We start from the raw sequence: 20349 nt of genomic DNA, 5'->3' as shown, positions 1-20349 counted from the left end.
AAAAAGAGGCCGTGCCGGCACGGCCTGCTTTTGGGGAGTTTTGCTCCAAAACCTAACTGGATATAAAGCTCATACAGTGTTCCGCCATATCATCTTTCACCCAAGTCCCAAACATATACATTGCCTGGTTACAATGCACTAGGCACCTTCAGCCTTTGTGCTCATAATGAACCTCTCAAGCTTTGAAAAATCTATCAGCTTCCTAGGATGACTAACATGCTATAGTTATAATATCTTGTTATAGTTATGCTAATCATCATTCTTAAAAAACTGTAGCATGATGATTAGCATAACTATAACAAGATATTATAACTTGTTGCAAGAACCAATTGATAACCAACTGAAAAGAAATTGCAACGACATGTGATGAGGGCTGATTCTTTTGAGGCCCCCCCCCCCTTGAAAGGCTTTGTATTACTTTGATGTGGGATGCTCTTAACAGCAACCGCAATTAATACATATCTTGATAGTACTAATGGAAACGAAAAATTCCATGCCCCTTGCAATTCTTGTGGCTTAAGCAAGACAATAGAAACATTTTCCTCTTCTCAAGTACTCAAATACCTTGCAGAGCAATAAATACTAGCAGAGAGAAGGAACAAGATCTAATTACATAAGAATCAACCTTTCCATGAAAGCTTAGACTATGTAAATTAGTTAGTGACCAAGGAGGGCCACATAATCTAGATGGTAATAGAGAAAGATGGACACATATGAGTGTAGAAAATCATGAGAGCAATTGATTGCACTTGTCGGCTCTCCAATATGACCCTGCATGAGCAAGATATGCCTCCATGAAGCTCTAAAAGCAAGCTATTTTTAGCAGAAGTGTGTGTGTGAGAGCTATTTTAGGCCTTGGGGAATAATTTTAGGAGGTGCCTCTTGTTTTGTTGACTCGGGCCTCACTCCAGCTCCTTTGCCCCTCCTTTTTAGACCTTTTTCCCACCTCCATCTCTTTCTTAACCATAGTCCCAGCCTTTTATCCATCCGCAAGCCTTAATTGCACTTTTTGGGTACTCCGAGAATCCGTTTAAATTCCCGTAAAGCCTTGTGAATTCCCATATTTTAGCCCTTTGCTAATTCTAAAGTTGCATTCACCTGTCGGCACCTCACATTACCTAAATGCACTTCTAGCATTAATTGTCCTTAGCTTCCTATGACATTCTCTCTCTAGAATTAACCTATTTCTAGTGAGAGAAAGTCTATTTTAAAGCTATAAAAATCTTTTATGCACTTTTTAAGGTTTATTTATTTAATTTGCTTCTTTCTATGCACAAACGTGAGCTTTGGCAGAGCGAACAACAATGAAAGCAACACAATATGAGGAAAGCGAAGCACCTGACGTGGAGCTGCATGTTGCTGTGCCATTATCAAATATATAGTCCTAAAGAGATTGATCAGCTCTGCCTGCGCTGACGCATTTGAATCCATGGTAAGTGCCTCGATAATTCCTGTAAACAGATCAGTCTCGCCACATAGCTTTGAAGTTCCATATTGCCAGAAATGATAGCTACTGTTACTGTGGCTCCACAAAAAACTAAGGCTTTATGTATTACTTCATTATCTGGCCAATTCAAAGCTTGTATGCATATTGATAGAGATGCCTTGGCTATACTATGATGCTGTAACACAAGTCTGCAAAACATGAACGCACAAAGATACACAGTTACAAGATTCTCTTCCTCTTGTGCAAGATTATAAAGTTTCCCCAGTTGAGCTCATGTTACTTCGAAGTAATGTTTAATGCAAAAATGTTCTTTTATCATGTTTTGTTCTCATATCTTAAATTTAAAGGTTGCATTAAAATGTTTAAATTGTGCACACAAGGTTGTAAGGATATTCTTACAGACGTGTAACAAGTACAAGATCCTACAAAAGCCTCGTTGTAATGGACTAACACAAGTCTAAGGATGATCTATACGCATTAGATCAAAGATCCTTAAAAGTTAGCCATGAGGGGAAGCTTACACCCTAAATGAACGTTTAGCTTAACTCGGTCTTCTAAACACCTTCTAGCTTAGCCATCTAGTCAAGGAATGGTTCGCTACTCAAATGAGGATCCATAGTATATATGGGCTACGCCTCGTTAAAATACGACATAGTTGAGGATGACTATGATTTTAAGAGAGGGGTTATGTCACCAATCTATATTAATTAGCCAATTAATATATACAAGCGTGATACTTACCAAATGATTATGGTAGCTATCTCTAAAAGGTGGCCAGCAGCACAGCAGATAGAGAGAGAAGGCCATAAACAAGTAAGGCCAAGGTTATAGTTGTCTTCCAGGGATGAATTAAGTCCAAAAAGGAATGGAAACTATCAAGTAGCCTAGCTAAGTCCTAGAGGAACTCACAATGCTTTACAATATCCAATTTAGACACCGAAAAGATTGAGAAGTGTAGAGAGAGGCAGTTCCTAAGGTTACCAGAGAAAAGCACACACACAAGGTAAGGGATGAATTAAGTCCAAAAGGGAATGGAAACTATCAAGTAGCCTAGCTAAGTCCTAGAGGAACTCACAATGCTTTACAAATTCCAATTTGGACACCGAAAAGATTGAGAAGTGTAGAGAGAGGCAGTTCCTAAGGTTACCAGAGAAAAGCACACACACAAGGTAAGGAATCACGCAAGCATCAAGTGGGCATAGAAGGAGCTTGGGAGTGGCTATGGCATAGATGAAGGGTGCTGTGAAGTCCTCTCTTGAGGCAGAAGGCCCTGGTAATGTCCTTTTCATGCGCCGCTCCGCGATTCAGGCACTTCTCTAAGGTAGCACTATGCCAGACAGTCTCTGGAATTGCTACAAGTTGACTTCTTCAGATAGATGTAGGAGAAGCTTGGGAGATCTATTGGGAGTATAGATGACTCTGGGTGATTGTCTCATGAGATAGAAGACCCACATGTCGTCAGATGTACTAGCAGATCTACAAAAGAAGCACTTGTCCAAGGTGCAGAAAGCGTATTCCCTCTTAGAAGATGAAGGCCTACTAACGATATGGAAGTCCAAATGATAAGCCAAAAGGCTCAGGTAGAATCTCTTATGATTTGTTTATGTTTCTATGATTTTATGTTGCATGTCTCTGTGTAGGACAAGTACTTCGCCGAGGTAGCTCTATGCTAGGGAAGCGTCTCTTCTCATAGAAGATGAAGGCCTAACAAGAGCTATGGAAGTACTTCGCCGAGGTAGCTCTATGCTAGGGAAGCGTCTCTTCTCATAGAAGATGAAGGCCTAACAGGAGCTATGGAAGTATAACTGTGCGCTTTTGCCGCACAGGTCATAGCTGGGGACTTGCCGAGCACCGTATGTGAGCCACGAATGGCTGCAAGCATACAACCAGGGAAGGAAGCTCAAACAGAATGCCAAAGGGTGTGTCACTCACCGCTCAACCGCCGCCTTGAAGGATTCCCGCGTCGCAGCCGTGAAGGAGGAGCCGCCGTCGCGCCGCTCTACCGCCTCGCCACCGCTGCCGTGCCGCTACACAGTGCGCTCGATCGCTCTCTCACTCTCTCTCTCACACACACACGCAGGAGAAGGAAACCAAAGAGATAAGGCAAGAGCACTCTTGTATTCACAACACATGAGAATGAGGATTTTAGGGTTACATTTGACTCTTATAGGTGACTTGGCCGTTCACACTTGGGCGCCCATACATGGCCGGCCGACCCTAACCCTTATCCTACTGATATTCAAGGTGCGCCTCTCATCGGCGATTACCCAATCCCTTTATCCTTAACATATGGTACCGACAAGCCCGGCCCATGACTCAGAATATTTAAATTAATGACGTAAAACATAGTATGTCTCAATGTCCGTCTCATGGGTTAACATGCCCCCCTTCCTGATGTAGATTCAGTCCTCGGAAGCTATGGTATGGTAAGCTCGAGAGGGTTGTTGTTGTTGACCGTCTGCAAAACAGGGAAGTAGAGTGAAAGTATGCTGGAATTCAAAAGATATAAAGTGTATAAATTCAAGCATGTTAGACCACAATGGATGTTGTTATGAGAACTTAGTTTAAGGGTCACATGAATGAGCTAGTGTAGCAAATTAACAGGAGTTTAAAATTATTGAAAGTAAATCAAGAGTAAGCAAGGTGTCAAAGGTTAATCAAGGTTTATAACTGGCCTAAGTCAAGGTAAATAACCAAGCTTAATAAATAAACAGATGACCACACTGTGTCTACTCTAAGAACAAGTTAATACCACGAGTCTAGGGACACAAGAAACATTAGAGTTACAGGAGCCTTTTGCCTTTTTTTTTTAAAATGCACGTGACAATTTTTACACAATGGCGACCTTCCTAAGGCAAAACTAACATCGATCCTGGTACCATGTTTAACACAAGGCATTATCCAGGAATCTATTAGCTCACTTTAGGCAAGGCTACCCCCTACCAACCAAGGCATCGGTTTGGAGTAGAATACTCCTCGCCTACCAAGTATCAATAAGGCGATAGGCCAACATTAAAGCACATCATAGACTTGTATTGCCATTTATTGTAGGCTTTTTTTGTTTAAAAATCTATTTCTTTTGATCCTCGCTCTTGAACTATAATTTGTCTTGCATCCTTTCGACAAAGGGGTAATAGCTATGTCCTAGAGGTCAACACACACATGGCCAGGTGTCAAACATTAAGATGGTTTTACCCTAGACCTAAGACAATCGTATTCCAAGGTTAACTAAAGACGTCATGCTGCCCAGGAATATTTCCAATAAAGTTAAGCTCATTAATGATTTACACTAGCATGCAAGCAACTTCAAAAACTAAGTAGTACATTGACAATTTCCATGTGGTCATGCATTATAGTTTATGCAATTGATTGAATAGTAAAAACGAAAGAGAGTGGGTATGGAAGAATTACACCTGTAATTGGAGATCTCCTTGATTTGACGAGACAGCTTGCAATTTGATGTAGATATATTTTGATGAACGTTGCGGCAGTCTCTGGACTTGGAAGCGAACCCACCTCAAACTTTTTAACCTGTACAATCAACTAACAAGCACTATACCTCGAGAGGCACATCAGTGTGAAAATTTCAAGACTTGTTTAAGGAATCTGAACTAGAAAAAACTTGAAAACGCTAACCTACCTACCAGTCACCACACTACTACTGAGGATACGGTAAGAGGATGTTGTAGAGTCCTGGCTCTAGCCCTAAGGCTAAGCCTCTATCCGCATCATCCAAACAAATAAAGTCAACCTCAGTAGTGCCATGAGTTTCATCCGTCCATTCATCATTGTCAGATATTTCCTTTTCATTTTCCCATCCACATAAACTCATAAAAAATGTAACCATGCGAGGATAGTCATCTTGTGGAAAAGGAAAGCATTGGGCTATCGGGGATATGTCCTCTACGGAGTAGGGGTCAGTCATGGTCAATAGGCGAATTAGCCATTCTAATTCCTCAACATTTTCTTCTCTGGCTAGTACATCTATATGATCCCATTCAGTTTCAATTACAGGATAGCACATGTGGAATATCTGAGAAAGGTATAGATGATACCTCTCACCAAAGGTAGGAGTGGGTGAAGTGTATGATGATCGGGCATCTGCCATATCTGCAACACAAATATAGCATCAGTAGGTTTATGACAGGTCAATCTAGTTCTTGATTGTATACGGATATTTCGCTTGTTTTTGTGCTCTTGCTCTTTTTACTATTTTTTGTTTTTCTTTTCTTTGTTTTTCTGTGTATGAAGCTATATATATACATTCCCTTGAATTTGGCAATTACATGGTCAGGGAAGAAGGTTAAGGAGGAAGCATTAGAATGTCGAGCGTGAGTACATGCTCCCCCTTTCCTTGGGTAGATCATATTATTTGCAATGATGTTGCAGCCTCTTGGAACCAATTTGTCCAGCGGGTCATAGGTTGTGATGTGGGAAGATAGCTTTTTATGACCCTTGTGGCCACATCCCAATTGTAGAGATGGTAGTGTACACTCCCATTGACGAATGGAGGAAATGGTTTCCGACGATACTATTACAAGAGGAGACGTAGACTCATCAGTTTTTTGTTGGGTGTTGACAAGAGTAGGTGTAGAGCATGTAGAAACTTCTATATGATTGTGTGCCTGGCATGAGGAGCTAGAAGCTTCATGTGGCTCCCCCCTTCCTGAGCTAGGTGGTAATGATCGATATCGTTTGGGAATCCAAACTAACTCTGGAAGAAGTGGTGCGGAGCACTCTGTTACCTTTCCCTTACCACGGTCTTGAATTGTCATTGGGGTGGCAACAATTGGTTTGCAAGGTTTTACAGGTGATGTAGAGGGATTCACCTTATGTTTAGGGACCCAAATCTGGTCATTCCCCTCGTAGTACCCTTGGGCTACTAATAATTTTTTAGGGATCCATCGCGATGTGACATTGCCCTTTCTCGGGTGGGTAGCTGCTTTCCTTTTACGAGGCTTCTTGGTGGCTGAACGAGATTGAGCAGGGGAAGTAGCTATTAACGAAGCTTTCGGGACCCATTTGTATGTTTTTTTTGGCATAGTAAGCGGAGCTTTAGAGATCATCCTGCATGTTTCCACTCTTGGCGTTGAAGCATTAGAGGGGTGGCAAACAATCAAAGATGGTTTTGCCACTGGACTTTGTGATTTTTCGTTATCTAATATTTGAGTGGATGACTTAGGTGCGGGATTTTGAGCGGTCAGACCTAGTGTTGGTTCTTGCGTTGTGACTTGTCTGGTTGCCCAATCGATATTGCACTTAAACTCTTGGTTAAAGGTGGTTTTCCCAGTTGACACCACACGCCATATGATAGCAAATTATGTTGAGCTCCTGTATCCAATAATGCATTATACAGCACCTCCCCGTAAGGACTCTGTAACTCAATTGGGTATCTTAGAGGTGGGTCAGATTCCAGTGCATCCTCCTCTGCTTCCTCGAAAAATACTTGCGTAATTCCCAAGTTGGCTTCTCGTTGTCTCCTAGCACGCTGTTGACGTTCTTTGGCTTCGACTCTCGCTTGTATCTTTTTAAGCTCAGATTGTTCTTTAGCTGCCTTCTTTTGATGGATTGCATGTAACTCCTCCTGGCTCAGGGGGTCATAGTATCGTTTGAATTTACTCCCATTAAGGAATCCAATGGTTTCAACTCCGTCGAGAGTCTCCACTCTGATGGTACCTTGCGGGGTAATTTCACATACTCTATATGGTCCCTTGCCAGCATATTTGAGCTTCTTCTTTTCGTTTCGCACTCCATACATTAGGACTTTATCCCCAACCTTGATGTCCTTGTCCTTTAGATGGCGATCAAACCATTTTTTCCTTCTATCCTTCTCCACAAGGGCATTGTATACAGCCAATTGTCTTTCTTCGTTTAGCCGCTCAAGGATATACAGACGTTCTGCTAAGGGATTACCATCCCAACCCTCTTGAGTAGCAACACGAAGACTTGGAATGACAAATTCCCACGGCATGACTGCTTCTTGGCCATATACCATTTTGAATGGTGTGCAATTAATAGCCACTTTGTACGCAGTACGATAGGCCCATAAAGCTGTCGTAAGCTTTAGATCCCAATCCGTGCGATGAGCTTCAACTGTCTTTGTCAAAATAGAGATTAAAGTCTTGTTGGTACTCTCGGCTTGGCCATTCGCTTGCGGATAGTAAGGAGTAGATTTATGATGGAATATCATGAAATTTGTTGTGAGCTCCTTAATCACTTCATTTATAAAATGCATACCATTGTCGCTCACAAGTTCAAAAGGACAACCAAAGCGTGTGATTATATTTTCAAAGAGGAACTTGGCTGTTGTCCTCGCATCTGCCTTACGTGTCGCTTTCGCTTTAGCCCATTTGGTCATATAGTCAGTGGCCACAATAATATAGCGAGATTGTGTGTTTCGGGCCGCTGGGCTAATCGGACCTACAAAGTCTAAACCCCACTTTTCAAATGGTTGGTTTACTTTGATTGGATGTAGGGGCATCTGATCTTTCCTCTGGGGTTTCTTATATCATTGGTATTCATCGCAACCCTTCACAAAGAGTGATGCATCTTGGAACGTAGTGGGCCACCAATACCCTGATTGTAAGATCTTTTGCGCAGTTAAGTCTCCTGAGAAGTGACCACCGGCTACGCCCATATGTGCCTCTTGCAAAATGCATAGATACTTATCCTCTCGGGCACAACGCCTAAGAACGTCATCCTTTCCTCTTTTATAAAGAGTCCCGGCTATCAGGCAATAAGGTTCGCATTCTTTGATTAGCTTTCGAGCTAGGTCTTTACGAAGCTCCTTGGGTGGAAAGCCATTAACCAAAAAGTTAACAATCTTCTCACTCCATTCAGGCATTGTCTCCACCATGAACAGGGAAGTGTCAGGTAAGTCATCATCAACCCCCGTAGGAGCCTCACCATTAGGTATGCGAGACAAATGATCAGCCATAACATGTTTTTTGCCAGGTCTCACAACAACAGTGAAATCAAACTCAAGAAGAATCAATAGCCATCGTGTGATTCTTCCTGTGGAGCATGGTTTGTTTACCAGATACAACAATGCTTGATGATCCACATAGAAAACAAACTTGGTGGCAAGGAGGTAATAACGAAATTTCCTTACTGCATATATCATTGCCAACCCTTCTCGCTCCGTAGTGGTGTAGTTCATCTCAGCATCGTTCAATTGGCGACTGGCAAAGCTAATGGGGTAGTCTAGCTTGTGTTCTCCAGGTTGAGTTAACACACACCCAATAGCAAAGTTTGATGCATCAATATGCACATGGAAGAGTAAATCCCAGTTAGGCATTCTCAAGATTGGAGCACGCGCCAAGGCCTTCTTTAATAGCTCATAGGCACGGTCACATTCTTCGGTCCAAATAAACTCGATGAGAAGCTTATACAATGGTCGAGCTATCTCGGCGAAGAAGAGAATAAACCTTCGATAATAACCAACGTGACCCATAAAGCGTTGGACTCCCTTGTAGTTGGTGGGTGGGGGTAATTCCAGAATGACCTTGATTTTACTCTCGTCCGTGGAAATCCCATTTTTGGACACTATATGCCCTAAGATAACTCCGTGTTTAACCCAGAATTGGCATTTGAAAGGATTCAAGGAGATGCGATATAATCTACACCTTTCAAATATTTTTCGTAAACACATCAAGTGCTCGTCCCAAGAGGAATGAACACAAAGATCATCTAAGAAAGCTTCACAGAAGTCCCTTAGATGATCAATGGTGATCTTAATTACCAACCAAAGTGTTCTTTAACACTAATGCAGCTAATCCCCATTAAAATTAGTAATTGGACACAAACCCTAAGTGCTAAACCATAAAAATTACTATTTTAATCTCCTATTTATGCAACATTCTTGACTTGATTAGGGTTGTTGCACTCTCATAAGCCTCTCTCTCTAATTAAGCCTAGATATCATAAATTTCTGGTTTTTTCTTCTTCATAAATCAGCCCATTACTCTCTCATAACCTCTTTCAATACCCAATGTCAAAGACTCAAATCAAGAAGTTCTCGGGAGAGGGCTTCCACACTTGGCAAGTCCTTGTCAAGTACAAGATGATGTCCAAAGGCTTTTGGCCATTCGTCTCCGGCACTAAGGTTATTGATTGAACAAAGGTTGAAGATATTGAAGATGTGAGAGGGCACAAGCCATCATCATGCTTCATCTAGTATAGAGTTACTCCAATATAAAAATACAAAGGATTAGGGGTCTATTTATAGGTGAGGGAGGCCACCAACCAAGTCACTTGTTCAATCTCCTCAACTGGGTTTGGGTAAGTACCAATCTTTTTCTTGAGGGTTTTTGGCCCACGTGGCTTGTCTTGGGGAGTCTCAGTCAGTTTGGGTGGTTGAGAGGGCATAAACTGACTTGGTTGTGGGGCCGAGGAAGTTTCCTTCTGTTTCCCCTTATTTATGTACTCACTTGATTCTCCTTCGTTGAGCTCCCGAGTGGGTTCCTCCCTTAAGGTAGTGGCTTTGGTCCCCATGGTTTCTATTGAATCAGACTTCAGGATCATTCATATACACGGGGTCGTCTCCTGTCCCTATGTTAGTCTTTGAACTGGGCTTGGAGCTCGTGGCATTAAGCGATCTCTTTCGCCGTGTTTTCTTTTTCTTTGCCTGAGCGATTGATGCAGTATCCCTCTCTTCAAGAATGTAGTTTTGATTTTGAAGCATTGACCGTGTAACTACATTCGCAGGTACAACGGTTCCTCGTGCTTGGTTGGTGACCTCAACCAAATTCAATGGCGCAATCTTGGGTGCATTAGGATTATGTGGACATTGAGCGATCAAATGATCTATGCCACAACGATTACATGTAAGTACCGGCATTCCTGATGTGCTCCCTTGATTTGGTTGCATCTGAGTAGCGATCTTCTGTAGCCTATTAGGGCACTCCGCTATACGATGCGGTCCACCACACTCGTAACATTGAAGAGGTGGTCTCCCTGCCAAGGTATTAAGGTTTTGCCCTCTTGTGGCGAGAGCAGCCGCTTGATATACAGGCTTGACTTGCCCGAAATGATCCTCCATGTAGTACTGGGGAATCATTTCAAAACAATCCCGTATGGAGCAGTAGGGTCTATCTCCTCTTCATAATCCCCACATGCACTATGTGACTCACAACCCATCTGGTTTATTGGGGTAATCCTTGGATGTGGAGGTTGTGGTCCTAGCACTGGCGGTGGTAACGGCACCACAGACTGGACTACATTCGGATTCCTTGGAACTATGTGCTGTGATGGTTGCTCGACAGGTTGTGCAGGCATTAGCGCGGGTACTTGAGGTGTGTTTGACCAGGCTAGTGGTGCTTGATTTGCCAACATTCTCTTAAGTACTAGGCAATCTTTAGATTGATGGCCATACTTACCACATGCATTGCAATTCCCATTGAATTTGACTCTAAATGTGGGACATTCACTCGTGCTATGTGGTCCTAAGCACACCGAACACCATTGTTGCTCTCTCCTTGGGTACAAATGGCTATTCTGAGGAGCTCGATTACCCTTGAAGTATTCTTGGAGAGCCTTAGTAAGGTCGGTCACAGACATTTCAGATATCTTGGGCTCCTTGGCAATAGGTTTTACTGTCATTGGCTCGTGCCCAGATACTTGCGAACTAACGGATTTTGTTTCTGAAGACACCTTTTTACCTGCAATCATCAAGTTGTCTTCTAACTGGATTGCATTGGCAGTGACTGCTTCCCACGTTGTAAGACCTCTAATGACTAGGCCATTGTAGATGTCCTCGTGGCGCAATCCTCGAATGAATCTATCAAGGAGTTGGTTGTTATTGAAGCGTTCATCAGGAGTGCAGCGAGAATTTAGATGCTTCAATTGACTTATAAAGTCTCTCACTGACTCCCCTTCCTCGCGTTCAGCTTTTTGGAGTTGAGATGCTACTCCCCAAAGCACACCCTCACGTATGTATTCTTTCAAGAACAATCTCTTGAGAGTGGGGTAGTGAGTGCGCTCTTCAACCCTTAAGGTTCGATACCAATCTCCGGCCTTCCCACTCAAGGTTAAGCCTAAGGCTTTACACTTATGCAGCTCATTGTGTTCTTCCAAGGAATCACACACGTGCTCAAAGACTTCAATGTGCTTCCTAACATCCTCGTTACCACTGAAGTTTTGAGTGAGCTTAGCCACTTGTACTGCCTTGCTTCTAGGTTCTCTCTCAGGCATACCCCGCATGTTTTCCGCAATAGATCGTCCGATCGTCTGAGGAAACGCTGCGAGATCACCTAGGTGAGCAGGCATAGTTGGTGGAGGCACTTCTGGGATAGCCTGGCTGATAGGAGTTGGCGTTGGTCTGAGTATGTTAGCAAACGATGTAGGATATGATATGTGACTAGGCCTAGCTCCCCTTGGATAACGGTTATGATAAGGTGGTCGTGGAGCATACGCCATTGGCATACTAAGAGGCGTAGAAGCTACATGAGCATGAGTAGCGATAGGTATATATGGTTGATAGGCACTGGCACGCACTGTTGTAGGTACTGTTCCACTAGGTAGCGGTGTCGTACTAACTACAGTGGTAACAGGTGCGCTTTCTGTCATGCTCATCATTGGGGTAAGCATTGTGGATTCCTTAATGGAAAGTTGAGCCAAGGTTGGAAAACTAAAGTTACTGCTCGTAGGCTCAACCTGCATTGAGACTCCAGGCGAAACAACATACGAAGGGTCTATGGGACTCACCGAGGGAGTAGGGTGGGTTGTTTGACCTTGCCCGTATCCAAAAACCTCATAGGGCCAGTGGAAACTAGGTTCACTCCCCTATTTTGCCTCTCAATTTGGATAATTCTATGAATAACCTCACATATCATTTGCTGTTGCTCTTCTAGATTAGTGGCGCTAGATGTAGATCGTAGGACTTCTAACCAACCTACATGGTATGTGTAACCCGTGTATAGGTCCGTTAGAGTCTCTGTGTGTAGATCATATTCCCAATTTTCATTGAGAAATATCCCATCTAGACTTGGTGTGCCAAACGATTCTCTTGAAGTGGACGCAATGTCACTTCTTATGGATTGGCTTCTAGGGACCTCTACTTTAGGAAGAGCATCGGAATGTGGTAGCTCGGTAGGGCCCTCATTAAACGAAGTGGGTAGAATATCCACATGGACACTCTTTGGGAGGGTAGGGTCTACATAAGATGTGAATGGCGAATCCACTACCCCTCCTTCTTCATTTACTTCGCTTGTCGGATGTTCAGAGCATGTAGCTCTACTAAAGGTCTCTATTAGACGACTAAACATGCTAGATCCAGGTTGTTGTGGAGCCCACACTGGCATGTTTTGGCTTGTCTCCTCAGGGTTCTTGGTAGGGTGTCCTTCCATGGCTTCTGAGTCAGAAGATGAGTCACTATCCACTATTCGTGGATCTTGGGTTGCACTCCCTTGGGTTCCAGCCGAAGGCCAAGATGCTAACGTGGAGGGATGGTGTGAGCCTTCGTAGACTGAAACGCTTTCTAGTGGTTCAGGCTCTAGCACCCGACCAGAACGTAGATGCATGTGACGTGGGTACCCTACGTGCGTTGGTAACTACCCTTGAAGCCCACACAAGTGGTTTCTTGGGTATTTTGCACCTCGTTTTTACTTGTTTTTAGATGTTTTTAACTCGTTTTTGACCCCCTTACTTACGGTCGAACTTGGACTAGGGCATGTGATAGCTCGAAACGAGCGTATCGTTTAAAGGGTCCTAGTGTGCTTTACAGCACCGTGTTCGCCTATCTAGAGCTCCTGTAATCCTCAAAATAGTCCGTTTCCTTTGGGGGGAAAGGGCAAAAGCCTATTTGCTTGTGGAGGAAAGGGTGAGGGCTTTATCCCACATGCTCACTTTACTCCTTGGGGAGTGGGCTACATATAGGGCACAACTTCCCATAAGCTCTCACTTGAGAGAAAGCTATGGAGGCTCACTCTCCTATATATATATATCAAAAGACGAGACCGAGGCCGGGGCTGGGGCCGGGGTCGTGGTCGTGGGTCAATTGGGGTTCTTTCTTTTCAAAAATTTTTTCTCCAATTAGAAAATCTTTCCTCTCCACATGTTTGGTTCTTTCTTTGAAAATAAACTTTAATTTTTTATTTTTTATAATTTTTTTTTGTATTTTTTGTTTTTTTTTGTGAGATAAGTTCTCTAGGGTTTCCTTAGGGTTCAGCCTTGGCCGCGGCGCATTTCGCACACACAGCGCAGATCTGGGGATTCAGAAATCCCTCTCACACGCAGAAACCAGATAACAGAACGCATGCCCACACGCGGAGCGAAAATATAACAAAAGAAACAGAAATGCAACATAGAAACACCTTAACAACAAACACACAGTCGCTTTCCTACAGTGTAGATTAAACTTCACGCAGGAGCCGAGCTGCAAACTGGAGCTTGGTGCAGGGCAACTCCCCGGGAGCGGCGCCAAAAATGTGCGCTTTTGCCGCACAGGTCGTAGCTGGGGACTTGCCGAGCACCGTATGCGAGCCACGAATGGCTGCAAGCATACAACCAGGGAAGGAAGCTCAAACAGAATGCCAAAGGGTGTGTCACTCACCGCTCAACCGCTGCCTTGAAGGATTCCCGCGTCGCAGCCGTGAAGGAGGAGCCGCCGTCGCGCCGCTCTACCGCCTCGCCACCGCTGCCGTGCCGCTACACAGTGCGCTTGATCGCTCTCTCTCTCTCTCTCTCACACACACGCAGGAGAAGGAAACCAAAGAGATAAGGCAAGAGCACTCTTGTATTCACAACACATGAGAATGAGGATTTTAGGGTTACATTTGACTCTTATAGGTGACTTGGCCGTTCACACTTGGGCGCCCATACATGGTCGGCCGACCCTAACCCTTATCCTACTGATATTCAAGGTGCTCCTCTCATCGGCGATCACCCAATCCCTTTATCCTTAACATATGGTACCGACAAGCCCGGCCCATGACTCAGAATATTTAAATTAATGACGTAAAACATAGTATGTCTCAATGTCCGTCACATGGATTAACATGCCCCCCTTCCTGATGTAGATTCCGTCCTCGGAAGCTATGGTTTGTTACACTTTCCCATTTTCATGGTTTCTGACTGCGTAGGAACCTTAAGGAATACAAAGTCACCTTCTTCAAAGGTTACTTGTCTACGTCCTTTATCCGCGTAAGTTTTAGCGCGATCATGAGTGCTACGGATGCTCTCACGTGTGCGACTTTGAGCATATCATTCATGTCTTCAAGGAAATCCTTGATAGACTGAATCTTCTCCTTTTCTAGGCCTACAACCATTAGAGATCTCGGCTCAAACCCATGCATCAACATGAATGGCGTAAATCTAGGTACCGAGTGTTTGGAGCTATTATAAGCAAACTCCAATAAGGGAAAGTACTCTTCCCAATTTGATTGCTTCTTACTTACATAAGAACGTAACATATCCTCTAGAATTTGGTTAACTCTTTAGGTTTAACCATCAAACTCCGGATAATCTGCCGTACTCATACTCAGAGTAGTATCCAACTTTTTGAAGACTTCTTTCCAAAAAATGATTGTCAAACTTTCTATCTCTATCTGATACTATATTTGCGGGCAGGCCATATAGCTTGTAGAGATGTTCAATAAAGAGTTTTGCCAACTCCGACGTTTTAATCATTTTCTTTGTGGCGATAAACTTTGCCATTTTAGTTAACCTATCCACTACCACCCACACTGAGTCATTCCCTCGACTCGTCTTGGGTAATGAAATCCATGGAAATGCTTTCCCATTTCCCTTGGGAAATATCCAAAGGATGGAGAAATCCCCCAACCTTTAGACGCTCATGTTTATTGACCTGACACTTATTGCATTATTGCAGCACATAAGTCTGGATGTCCTTAAACAAACTAGGCCAATAAAATTGTCTTTTCACTAGTGCATAGGTCTTTTGAATCCCAGGATGACCAGCACTTGGACTATCATGACTTTCTTTATGCGCGCTCGAAAATCACCAATAGTTGGTACACACACTCTACCCTCGTAAAAAGTAAGTACTCGTTATCAATAGAGTAGTTAGCAAACTTCTCCCCCTGACGAAGTTTATTACCCCCCTTTGAAGCCATGGCAGTCAAAGGTGATGAAGGGCCCTAGTAAGAGCTTTCTGGCTCCAAACTCTATCCGGAAGGCTCAACTAGTCTCTTCGGGCTAACTCTAGCTTCCCTTCCCATGACACCTACGACCAGTCTCTTTGGACTTGCAATCTGTGCCGACGAGAGAGGTGGTCACATCTGTGAAGAAGTGCCATCGCGTAAAGCATGCCAGACCTCAGAAAAAAATGAATCGTGCTCACACAAACTGCGCAGTGACTCCAAGAACTCATTCTTGAAGTTTGTGAAGCTAAGTTCATTTACTTGTGGCATGCGACTAACCGCATCCGCCACTACATTATACTTACCTCTCTGGTAACGTATCTGAAGGTCAAACTCCTGGTGGAGAGTCTCCGCCCACCGAGTTTTTCTACCCTTCAACTCACTCTGACTTGAAATCCCTTTCAGACTTTCATGGTCTATTTGGACCTCAAAAGTGGCACCATACAAATAGTGTCTCCACTTTTTGAGTGCATGAACTATCGCTAGTAACTCTCGCTTGTAAGCTGAGTAGTTACGCTGTGCACGATCTAACTTTTTACTTTCAAATGCAATTGGGTGTTCTTTTGCATTAGTACAGCCCCAATGGCCGCCTCATTACTTGCGTGTCTGCCTCCAAGATAAACGGCTCATTTGGATCCACTATATTCAAAATAGGTGCTGCTGCTATGGCCACCATATTCAAAACAGGTGCTGCTGCTATGGCCACCTTAAGCTTATCAAAGCTTCTCTCTTGGGTGTCCCCCCAACTAGTGTTCTTACTCTTGGACTGTAACTGGCCCGCATTAGGGGGAGAGTGGGATATAGAAGGGCCACTTATCTTGGGAGTTTAAGAAATTGACCATTTTGGATTTAGAAACTAATCCAAGAAATGGGCAAAAACGGCTACATTGTTTGAATTCAAATTTTCCCGCCAAAAATGAATTTAAAATCTAGTGGAAAAAACTATATCATGTAGCATATCTATTGCGCAAAGAGTAGAATCCAGATCTACTTTCTCCGACAAATTTTGAGCCTATACATAGAAGTTATGGAGGTCCAAAAAATGAAAAAACTCCCCGCCCCTTTTTTAGGGAGAAAAAGATTACAAAGCATCTTATAAAGAATCTTTTGACCTCTCTTACAGCAGGAGAGGCATACCCTCACACCCAGCTTGAGCAGAGACGGTCTACTACAAGTATGCCCCAAAAGAATTGGTATGATGAGGAGTGCAGAGACGTGAGAGCACGGCTCTAGAGAGAGGTACTCTTGGAAGTCATCACCTATCGACAGTTCACGGATTGCTTTCCAACGCCTATACTGGGACGAAAGAAGGGGGTTTTCTTGGCTCAGTTATAGTTATAGCACGATCTTTACCGGCTGTTCTTGAGCCAAGACTGAGGGGAGGCATGGAGACTCTTCCATCAGCACTCACCTCCTCCGGGCATCACTTCTACGGAGGTTTGGGGTCAGTATGCGACATCTTTGTACACAGTTCCTCGACAACCATCGCTTCCAAACCCCCTAGAGCCATGCCCACATACTTGTGCTTTCTTTACTGCAGAGATGGTAAGGAAAGCCATTGACAGGATGAGGACTGGGAGAGCCTATGATCATGAGGACTTAGTAGCAAAGCATTTTATACATGCCAGAGATATGCTTGTAGAGCTTCTAGCAGTGATGTTCAACCGTGCAATGTGTGAGGGTCTACCGGATTCTTGGAGCTTGTCCACTATTGTGCCTATCTTCAAGGCAGGGGACCGTATTGAGCCTGGGAACTATCGTACTATCACGATTGGGCACACATTGGTGCGATTGTATGCATCCATTCTTGAGCAACAGTTGAGCAGATGGTCAGAGAGAGCCGACATGCAAGCAGTGGGACACAAGCAGGTTTTCGGCGGGGGTTTTCTACTTTTGATCACATTCGAAAGCTTAGAGCTATTATTGAGGAGGGTAGATCACATGGGAGGAGGATTCATTGTTGCTTTTTTGTGGATTTTTGCAAAGCATTTGACACAGTGCCTAGAGATAGGTTGATGCGCAGATTACAGGAGATGGGGGTACCCACAGAGCTGATTTGGGGATTTATGGCACTCTACAGGTCGGTGAGAGATGGGGGTACCCACAGAGCTGATTTGGGAAATTATGGCACTCTACAGGTCGGTGAGAGGACAAGTCTGTACCCCGGAGGGGTTATTAGATGTAGTGCACTCCACTATTGGGGTGAAGCAAGGATGCCCTCTATCTCCGACACTCTTTCGCATGTATGTGGATGGGGTTTATGATTACATTGAGAGGGGAGGTGATAGAGGAGCTCAGTTGGTTGGGACGTGGATTCCGTTGTTGCTATATGATGCTGATGATATTGTGCTAATTTTTTATTCCCTAGAGGGATTGCAGTGTCACTTAGATGCTTTACACGTGTTTGGCCATGATAGTGGATTGTCCCAAGGTGGCCATGAGGCAGGGGGAGGAGTAGGCATGGCACAAGAGGCGGGCATAGTCATGGTTGTGCTTGCACACCATGTGTTGCACAATATTGATGCTCTTTTGGAAGAGGTGATCATGGCAGTTCCATGCATGCAGATTCTTGCCGTAAAAATGATTATAGATGACAGTGGTGGATAGGTTGTTGCGATCGCCACTAGAGTACTCCGATTTGAGAGAGAGGAGATCATTCACCCAACTTGCTTTGCGCCACGTCTCCACAAAGGTTTAAACATATGAAACATGATTTGCTTCTCGCCACATAGCTTGTCTCTTCTGTGCATGCAAGCTATCCACCATCACACTTAGAAAGCGCCTTTCCAAAGATAGACTCATTCCTAGCTCTTTCATCTCCTTCCACCATGACAACTACATTGTACTTAAAAATAAACATCTCGAGATATGAAGCCCTTTGTGGAAGAGCTCTTCATCTTATTCACTTCCCTCGCCCTTTTTTTTTCTCCTTCATGAAGGTTTGTGTGTGTGTGTGTGTCATAAAGTTTATATTCTCTCTCTTTCTCTCAAGGGTTGCGCACATGAGATAGCTCACAGCCGTTGCGTGGAAGCCAAAAAGACGCCAAAGAGCTGCTTTGCGCACATGATGGTAGTATAGATGCAGGGCAGCACACAGCTTTTACCTATTTTGACCATGAGCTGCAGAGCTTTAAGCGGAAGAGAAAAACTCCACGTCTACTCTGTAAGTTGCACCAACCTTCAAAAATTTTCGTGGCATGAAGAATATTCTTGCCACATCAGAAGATGCTAGACGCTGTAGATTTTTGCCTTATCATGTGCGCGGCCTTTCTCTCTCTTTTAAAGATTAATCTTTTAGAAGCTTCTCTTGAGAGCAAAACTAACAAAACGCGTGAGAGACGACAGCAATTTATGATGCAGACCTTGGCGAGCGCGTCCCCCTCCGTCAATGGCTGCTGCAGTGACTCTCGCGGACCTGATGAGCGAAGACGTTCTGCCTGAAAGGTATCATCCAAACCATTTGCGAAAAAGCACAGGAAAAACCAGACCCATGGGAGGTGGTAGGACACCATCGCTCATCGCAAAGTGGGAAAGCTTTGAGCAAGAGCTCCATACGTGGTGGGCGCAACAGGTACCAAATCAGTTGGCACATGTCAGGGCAACCCAAACCTATGCTAAAGCTTCTCCCATCCATGGTGCCATCACGAAAGAAGATGGTGTCAGGGCAGCCCTCATGATGTGTGTGTTTGAACCTAATGAGGCCCTACATAAAGGCTTGGGCGTCCACAATTTTCTGCTTAATGAGACAGAGTCTATTGCCTGTGTCAAATCCAATGTGGACTGGGCTGGATTTGTGCTCAAAGAAGGTCAAGAGGACATGTATGACCATGCGGCTCTACCTATAGAAATCAAGCCACCCTGGCAATTCAAACTATTGGCTACTGACGGCCATGTGGTAGACCTTCTTCTGTCCAAGGATGCTGCACAACATGACAAGGTTAGGTTTTCTGTAGCTCAAATCTTTCTCTACATGATACTGGAAGGAGCGCAATTTGCTGTTCTTTGTTCAAAGGAGCAATACGTCTTCCTAAAGAGGATTGGCAAACCAGATGAGAAAGCCCTCATAATCTCAAAGACTTTCTCATGTGTCGACCAAGTGGGCGTTCGGAAATGCATCCTTTACATGTGCAGCCTTGCACGGGGCTCTGAGCAAATGCCAAGGGATGCTGTGTTGCCTACACCTCTGGCAGAGAAGCTGGTCACACCCCTAGGGCTGACAAGGAAAAAAACAAGGAAAAGGGCTTCATCTGGCTGCAGATCACAGCCTGACAGACGGGCCAAAAGGTCAATCATAGGAACACCCAAAGCAACTACAGGTATAGTAGAGATATCTGCCCCCATTGAGTGGGCCTCTCTATGGGTTGCCCATGCTGTCAGCTGAAACAGAAGTGAAACCAATGAGTTGGAATAGATGGGCATGTGGTCCGGGCTTAAACTGTTGGTTCCAAGAATTAGCAGAATTTGATATACTAACTCTAGGGCTTGGCAAAGTACTCTCGAGTGCAGGGAAAGTCATCGTCAGGGAAGGCACCATGTGGGGAGTTCGAGCTGCAATTAAAATGTTTGACATCACTGAGGGGAATGAATTGCTAGAAGATTTTCATAACAAAGTTAAAGCCTATGACATGTTGAAAAGTCTGCAATGGTACGCTGTACCAAAGCTCTTAGCTTTCGGTTCCTTATGGGGCCATTATATGGGTTTCTTGGCTCTGACATTGGAAGGGAAAGTGCCCAGTCGGAGGCATTTTCATTCTCAACCTAATCTTGTACAGGAAGCAATGACTTCATTGAGGTTCATTCATG

General features: G+C 44.0%; 1 long non-coding RNA gene across 1 annotated transcript in view; it reads right to left on the bottom strand.

Annotated features, from left to right (window-relative positions):
• Nucleotides 1-1282: 1282 nt before the first annotated feature.
• LOC147607228 (uncharacterized) overlaps nucleotides 1283-20349 on the bottom strand; it is a 137550-nt gene continuing 118483 nt past the window's right edge. The window contains exon 2 of the long non-coding RNA XR_015264745.1: nucleotides 1283-1635. This is a non-coding gene — a long non-coding RNA (uncharacterized LOC147607228). The remainder of the gene's footprint in view (nucleotides 1636-20349) is intronic.

The sequence above is a fragment of the Cibotium barometz genome, chromosome 55, assembly GCF_041138505.1.
Source record: "Cibotium barometz isolate CiBa-2024 chromosome 55, ASM4113850v1, whole genome shotgun sequence".
Classification (NCBI taxonomy): domain Eukaryota; kingdom Viridiplantae; phylum Streptophyta; class Polypodiopsida; order Cyatheales; family Cibotiaceae; genus Cibotium; species Cibotium barometz.
The sequence above is the reverse complement of the archived record's forward strand: the minus strand, read 5'-3'. Positions and strand labels throughout refer to the sequence as shown.